At 49.7% G+C, this 7,990-nt stretch overlaps 1 long non-coding RNA gene across 1 annotated transcript in view; it reads right to left on the bottom strand.

The window, feature by feature from the left end:
• Nucleotides 1–409: 409 nt before the first annotated feature.
• The window catches only part of LOC123376930, a 13,657-nt gene continuing 6,076 nt past the window's right edge, over nt 410–7,990 (bottom strand). The window contains exon 3 of the long non-coding RNA XR_006581996.1: nt 410–514. This is a non-coding gene — a long non-coding RNA (uncharacterized LOC123376930). The remainder of the gene's footprint in view (nt 515–7,990) is intronic.

Below are 7,990 nucleotides of genomic sequence, written 5' to 3'. Positions count from 1 at the left end.
GGACCGGGCACTTACCCCAGGACAATAGCCCCTTAGATCTCACACCAAAGACAATGCTTGTAGCCAAACCTACAATAAACTAACAAGAACTAGAAAAAGGAAATAAGTGTTATTTACAAGATTAAAGCAGGCAATCACACACACACACACACACACAGGGGCGAATGAATTACAGTCTTAAGTTTCAAAGGTAATAGAAGCTCCTATAATACACAAGATCTATATGTCCCTTAGGACTAGCACAGACTAAGTAGCTGGGGATCCCTTGCTTATGCCTAGAAATCTTGCCCCCCCCCCCCAGAGTCCAAGCTGAAAAGAGATACAGTTCCTCCTTGTTAGAGCTTTTTATTTCTTCCCCCTTCTGCTTTGAGTTGCGCATTTAGCTGATGGGAGGAATTTACTAGCAGGTCTCCTCTTCATGGCAGTCTCTGTTGATTGCTTCCCCCTACACACACACACAAAGTCATTTGTCCTCTGATGTTCCATAATAGTTTCTCTGGTGTCAATGGGCTATCTGTGTTGGGAAAGACAAAAAACCCCACCTCCTGTTGGAAATTAGCATTTCACACTAGCTCATGTCTCTTTGCTGTGTGGTGATTTACACAGATACAGCGGTTTACACTGCACACACACAAATATTACCTATAACATGGGATACCGATGTGATAAGTGAGATTAATGCATGCAGTAACTTGCAAGCAATCAATGCAGTCTAAACAGGAGGCACAATTTTATAATTCAAATGCCTATTTGAACAATACTAATACTCAGGTGAGCCAGACTAATTCCAGCTAAGTGTTTGCCACTTTCATTTGAGACATGGGGTCCTTGGCACGAGCTGGCCCCTATGTCAGAACTGGACCAGCTGGACCATGGATCTGATCCAGTCTGGCAATTCTTATGAGCTGCAGAAAGACCCACTGACGGGGTCAGATTCAGGCTGGGGTGGAGGGGGCTCAGTGATGAGGTCAGGCCTCTGCTGGAGGGGGAGGATGGATACCCAGTACAGTCATGTTTTATCTGCTAGTGAAAACTTCATCGTCTGGGTGCAGCAGATACCACTGTGCTCAGTGCCTTACAGCTATGTAATAATAACTCTTTATTCCCTGTGGTACCACCAGTGAGGCCAGACTCTTCCCATCCACGTGCTTTCAGTACGGAGCAGTGATAGAACACCCATCTAAGGCCCTGTGTATGAGATGGTGTCTCTGCTGTGGGTAATCCAGGGCAGAAGACATGGATTCACTATCCTTATCTTGCCAATGGCATTTCCACCAGCTGGGCACAGACAATGTGTAGGCAGAGGAGAGCTCTCCTGGTGCAAATCTCATAGCTGGTACTGATACCTCCTCAGGAGACACACACAGAGTCATCTTTCCTGGACTAGATAAACATAGCACTCCTAGCATCTCCCTCCCTCTCCATGTTGCTTTTTCTATATGTTCTCAAAGTTCTCCCTAAGACATGGGGACCAGATTCCCCACCCCACCTTCTACAACATCTGCTTTAAAATGTGCCCAGTAGCCCAGTGCAAACCTCTGCCTTATAAAACACAGTGCCTTGCACCTTGTGTCATCACTCATCTCTGTGCAAAGTAGATGTTAATTGCTGCCATTGTGTGGTGGGAGCAGTTTGCACCTAAGGTGCACAGGTGCCGATAACTCCATAAGGTGCCAGGCAGGTGAGAGTCAGACAGTCATGTCGTCAGCGCTCCAGATGGACCCTGGCACATCCAGTCAGTGACACATCACTTGCCAAATACCCTCTGTCAGTCTTCTACCAGAGTCCTTTATGTGAGTCTGAGTGATAGGGTACTTTCAGTTCCCAGCGGGCTGGAAAATGCCTTTTTTTGCTGGGAAGCTTAGCATATGCTTGTGTGAAGATGCTGATGCCCGTAGTCATCTGGTCCCAGCCCCACGGCAGGATGGAAAAGCTTGCTCAGCTCCCTTGCTATGTGAACTAGCAACTCTGCTGCCTTCACCACTATAGGCCCTGGGTTTGCAACTCAGTTCTGAACTGGCCTGGCCTCACCAGCAAAACAAAACCTGCCTAGCTCAGCAATAAGACACTTTTGCTGCTAGAGCACCCTTCACTGGTGGTATTGCTAATGCTCGATGCTTCCCAGGTAGCTGTAGTCTTCTCCCATGTTACCTGGGTGGGTCATTCCCTCTATTTCATAATTATTCATACTGAATCTCATCTCACTACTTGCTGGTTTATTCTGTCCAGATTACTTTGCCATTGGATCCGGTGCTCCTGTGTTTGTAACCCATCTGATTTGGCTGGTGTTGGCAAATCTGATCATGGTTGAATCTCCACCTTCCTCAACTCACTAATGAAAGCCCCTCCAGTTCCCTGCTTGACACTACGCCCCACCTGAGAACCTGCCCATTAATGATTACAAGCTAGTGTCTCTGCACCACTGGTTTCTAATGAAGTGAGTTTCTGTGCCTCAGTGTTGAGTGAATTGGCACTGGAGCTGGCTGCCCTGTCTCCTCAGCCCACGAAGGACTCACTGTTAACACTCAGAGTCATTTTCCAGGAGCAGTTTTATTCTCCAAACACGAAACCTCTAACACAAACCAGTTCCTCAGCCCACCCAGGGGCTTTCCCCCTTTGTCTCTCTGTTGGGACAACCAGATAGCAAGTGTGAAAAATCAGGATGGGAGTGGTGGGGGAGAATAAGTGCCAACAAAGTCCCATATATCGAGACTGACCCTATAAAATTGGGACATCTGGTCATCCTACTCTGTCCTTCCTTCCTGCTTCTGCGCCTACTGAAGGAGCCTGTCTCCCTCTTTCAATTCCTCCGTCTTCTGCCAGGCCACCTACCTGGGAGTGACCCTCCTCCAGGGCTTCCCAGTGGAGCCAGCTACGCTTCTGCAGTTTCCCTTGCTAACTGCACTCTCTCACCCTTTATAGGCACCCTGTGACCCCTTCCTTCCCAGCTGGGTCTAACATCTGTACAGGGCCATCTGATCCTTAGCCAGGTTCAGCTGGGAAGATGGCTGATTTGTCACCGGCGAGGCTGGGTCTGACCCTTCTCCAAGGGCCATCCTGCCTGTGACAGTCACTAATCAGTCTCTGATTGTCTTGCAGGGCTAAAGCTGTTTGTCCCCCCACTTTGTAAAACATCTGGGACCTTACACCATGATGAACTGGCAGGAGCAGGGGCTGTGCTCTGGGTAGATGTAAGCAGTTGGTGTTTTATAACCCCAGACCATTGGCATGGCACAGAAGAAGGAAAAGGCGCACAGCTTACTGAGAGCATCAGCCCTACTTACTGAGAAGTCTTGCTCTGTGTGTTATGCTAAGAGGCCCCCTCCCCATAGGTCCCCAACATCTTTCAACTGCAACTTTTCACTCATGACCTTTTCACTCATGTGAGCGTATTGGCTGGATTGGGGTATTGCTAGCAGTCTCCAGAGGGCCCATCTACTGCTCCAATCGGCTGCTCCTAGTGGTAGGAGGCTGCCAGCGCAGCTTTTGAATAGATCAGGCCACCGCCCCGGGAACTTTGGTTGGAACTGACCTGGCACGGCAAAACCTGGGACAGTGCCAGCCAAAATGGGACAGCTGGCAAACGTGCTCCTGAGGGACGGAGGGTTAAGATGCTGGTGAAGAGTCCTGCCCATGCAGGTTTCAGGCTGGATGACTCACACCGTCCCTTGATGTAGGATACTTTAGAACACGCATTAGCTACATTTCATCTACTTGGCTTGATTTCTCACTTTTGAAGGTGAACTTCCTGCTGAGTTTTCATGAGTCTTTTATGTACTGAATTTTGATTCAGTCATAGAATCATAGAATTGAGTATCAGGGTTGGAAGGGACCTCAGGAGGTCATCTAGTCCAACCCCCTGCTCAAAGCAGGACCAACCCCAACTAAATCATCCCAGCCAGGACTTTGTCAAGCCTGACCTTAAAAACCTCAAATGACTGGCTTCCCAGATCCCAGCACCGAAAGGCAGGACCCATCCCCACCTCATCCCCCCACGAGAAGAGGGTTTCATGACACTGATGGCCCATGGCAGGGGGTCAGAAACTAGCCTCTGAGGGAGCCATCCAGATACTCATATTAGCCTTGGCTGAACAAACTAATCTTGATTCAGTCCTGCAAAACAGGAGTGGTTCCTGGAAGAAGGACTGCTCATCCCAGGTGCCACAAAGACAAACTGAGGATTCATGCCTCTGGTGGATAAAATATATCAGCCTCCAGGAAAGACAAATTCAACTTACAAGAGATGGTTTTTGTCACATAACTCAGTAAGAAACTTGACGGGGATGCTGGGAATTATTGGCTAAATGCTGCTGCTCAGATATGCATCCCCGGTTGTCACTGGCTACTGGAGGACACACATACGCGTGTCTGAGGGCAGGATTTAGCTCTGTTTGTCTCAAATAAGATCTCAGCCCTAGTCAGGGGATTTTCCAGAGACAACAGATGCAGGCTGATACTCTGAAGCACACCTGGACTTCCACACGTTTTTACATGTTACAGGATCTACTGTAACTCTCCAGCTTTTCGTGGCTGGAACAAACACTTATTTTCAAATTCAGCCTCTATTTCAAAGAGCCCTTTGGTTCCATTTATGTTCCATTATGCTCCCGGTTTTCTTTCTTGATGTCCATCCCTTGTCATTTACGCAGAGCTTGGTTCACTGAAATTTACCAACTGTTAAAAATATTTGATGTGGCTCTGTAAAAATCACACACATTTAAGGCCATTTAGCACCTGAATTATGTTTTAAAATGTGGCCCAATTCGTAAGCATCATAAAAAATCTGAAATAAGTCATCTTGGAAATAACAGCAGGGAAATTACAATGCTGGCTTCCAGCTGAGGGGCCGTGCCCTGCGTACTAGTTCGGCAGCTCCGTGACTAATGCAAGTACAGAGCTGCAGGGCCTTCCAGGGACTGTATTTTAGTCATCGAGTTGGCCATAACTGGGGGCTGTTTCAAGACTGATATTTACTTAGCTCACCTCTTGTCACGAGAGTGTGTGGTTGTTTCAAGAGCCTGTGTATGTGACATTTGTAATGACCGGTTTCGATACAGACCCATCACACTGAAACCAAAGACAGTGATGGGAACCAGGCAATGGTGCAGCCATAGGGAAGCTGTATAGGATGATGGGGACTCTATGGATGCGGGGGTAGGGGGGAATAGGTGAGAGAGGAGATGTGTAGGTTGTGAGCCTGAGTAATAGAGAGGATGGTGATGGTTGAGATTGGACCCTTCACTCCTCAGTAGATCAGGATGCAGCTACCCTGGCTGAACCAGGACCTGTCAGCCGGTGACAGTGCTATGGTAGACAGAGCTCAGGCATTTTACCTGAGATGGGTTTGTCTGAGCTGGGTTAGACATACCCGCAAAAACATGAGTCTTCCCTGCGTTAGTACTCACACCCGTGATTGCCACCAATAGAGCTGCAGAGGCTGGACTGAGAGGTTAGGGGCAGACAAGCCATTGCTGTCTGAACTCTGCTGTCAGTTTTAGCACCGTAAGCTCCTGGGGACCAGGACCTGTCTCTATCATCCAGCAGCAAACACAGCAAGAAAAATACCCTTTCCAACAAGCTCCAGTTGCCTAGACAGGGCAATAGCCCAGCCCCAGCTCGGTCTGTTGTATTAGCGTTCTCTGCCGGCTCCGGTGCGAGATGACTCTACAACTGAGTTCTATAGACTTCAGTGTAACTCAAGAACTTCACTGCATTTCATTACTCTGCATTATACCACCATATCCACACTCGATAATTCTTGCCCTCCTAGGTGTCTGCAGATACTTGTTGTGTCTCCCTTAGTCATTATTTAGCAAAAACAAGATGTACCCAAACCCTGACTTTCAGGTCAGACCCTCCAACCCCCTATATATTTGTTTCTCTCTTCTGAGCTCCCTCTGTTTTGCCAATATCTTCCGGGTAGGGAGATCTCTAGAATTAAACACAACGTGCCAGATTCTCACAGGCATAACGGGAGTGGAAAGTCACTAGCTCTCCCCAGCGTGGGGAAGACATCTGTGAACACAGAGCCACCATAGCTGGCTCCTATGCCACCCTCCGCATCCCCCTAGCATAGGTGCACATCTACAGGAGGCTCTAATCTACATCGGAGCCAGGACTGGTATAGAAATGGTTCCAAATTCAGCAAAGGCAGCCGGCTCCCCTTGCAATCCCCCTTCATCTGTTTCACACGTGTAAGCTAACGTAATGCCATTGATTTCAAAAGAGCGGCACATGTTTACACTTGCAGGGAATCTGGCCCATGTCCCACGTGCATTTGCCCCACAGCTATGGGGAGAGGAAAGATTATTACCTCGGTCCCATGAAGCAACACCTCCATGCATGCAGCCTCAAACTGACCTGGCCTTTTTGGAAGCCATGATCTATGCAGACTCGGATCTAATTTGCTATCCACTGGAAGGGGAGGGATGCAGGAGGAAAGGAAGATGAGATGGGGTGATTGGAAGGTCATGCAAATCATCTGCAGGGGAATTCTCCACACAGATCCCTAGATCCTGATTGCAGACAAGGCCCTCAGCCTTGAATGCATCCCTGAGGCCAGCCTAGATAGTGTCACCAAGCTAGCATTGGCATAGGCTGCTCTGGCAGGCTGCCATGTGCAGCACAATGCAAGAGTTTGCACGAACTACGTGTCGTAAAATTAAACGACACGACGAGCAACATAAAGATCCGCAGCAGAGGAAAAGCTGCAGGCAGCCGCTGGGAGGAAATCCAGCCCATTTATCTGTGTTTCCATTCCCAATCTGTCTCCAATGTAGAAGTGGTTTCCCAGCTCACTGACCTGCTGATTCTTTCCAGAGCTTTTCCATCCCAAGGACTCAGGCTGTTCGGCGCTTTGCCCTCCTGCTTTCCTAAACTCCTAACAGATTTCTCGCCGCGTCTTCAAAGGGAACAAACCAGCAGTGATGGCCACAGCATGAGTTTTTTTGCAAAAAGCTGTACAGTTATAGCAACCTGCTGCAGCCAACGAAAACAGGGATCGGAGGTGTGTTTTAAAGCCGCCCATCCTTACCCCAGAGCTAGCAGGTTTGGGGAGTGGGTGCCATTGGAGGAAGGTGCTAATAAAGACCAACCGAACAGGCTTCAATTAGGCTTCTGGCAGGGAATCAGCTAGCCAAGTTCTGTTGTGCTGCCAGGTCATCAATGGATCCATCAAGCAGTGCCTGCAAGGCGCCAAATCTATCAGCTTCCCCATACGGATGCCATCTACAGAGAGCCATTTCCTGCCTAATCGGTATCAGCCCCGCTCCTCCCTCCCCGACAGTGTTCTTTACAGCCGGCTGTAACTGTGTACACGGTGTTTTACAGTAGGTAAATGACACCCCCCCCCCCCGCCACACGCACGCACGATACGATACCCAAAGACTTTGCAATGCAGGGAGGTTGTACTGCCTGGGCTCTACCAAGTGTGTGCAGCGTCTCAGGGCCCGAGTTTGCAGGCCAGCCACAGGGCAGGGCTGGCCCCTGTTTTTTGGCCCCTTGGAGCTCAATGCCAATTTGTATTCCAGTTTTCACTGAGGTTTTGAAGATGCCACACTGGGAGCCCTGCAGCCCTCAGCTGCTGCCCCACAAGAGAGAGGTGGTTAGTAACACATGGAGTATGCTTGGTATTCCCCAGGGGAGAGCCTGCGCTTGCAGGATGAAGGGGCTGCACCACACAGAGCGAAGGGCAGAGGGAGCTGTATCTCGTTCTCCACGCAGGGCGATGGGAGGGGGGCTGTCCCTCGCTCCCCATGCAGGGCAATGGGGGGGGTGTACCTCATTCCCCACGCAGGGCGAAGGGGCTGTATCTTGTTCTCCACACAGAGCGAAGGGCAGGGGGGCTGTACCTCATTCCCCACGCAGGGCAATGGGAGGGGGGGGCGTACCTTGTACTCCACACAGAGCGAAGGGCAGGGGGGCTGTACCTCATTCCCCACGCAGGGCAAAGGGCGGGGGGGGCTGTACCTTGTTCTCCACACAGAGCGAA

The sequence above is a fragment of the Mauremys mutica genome, chromosome 9 (genome assembly GCF_020497125.1).
Source record: "Mauremys mutica isolate MM-2020 ecotype Southern chromosome 9, ASM2049712v1, whole genome shotgun sequence".
Lineage (NCBI taxonomy): Eukaryota > Metazoa > Chordata > Testudines > Geoemydidae > Mauremys > Mauremys mutica.
Note: the sequence above shows the minus strand (reverse complement) of the source record. Positions and strands in the feature narration are given on the sequence as shown.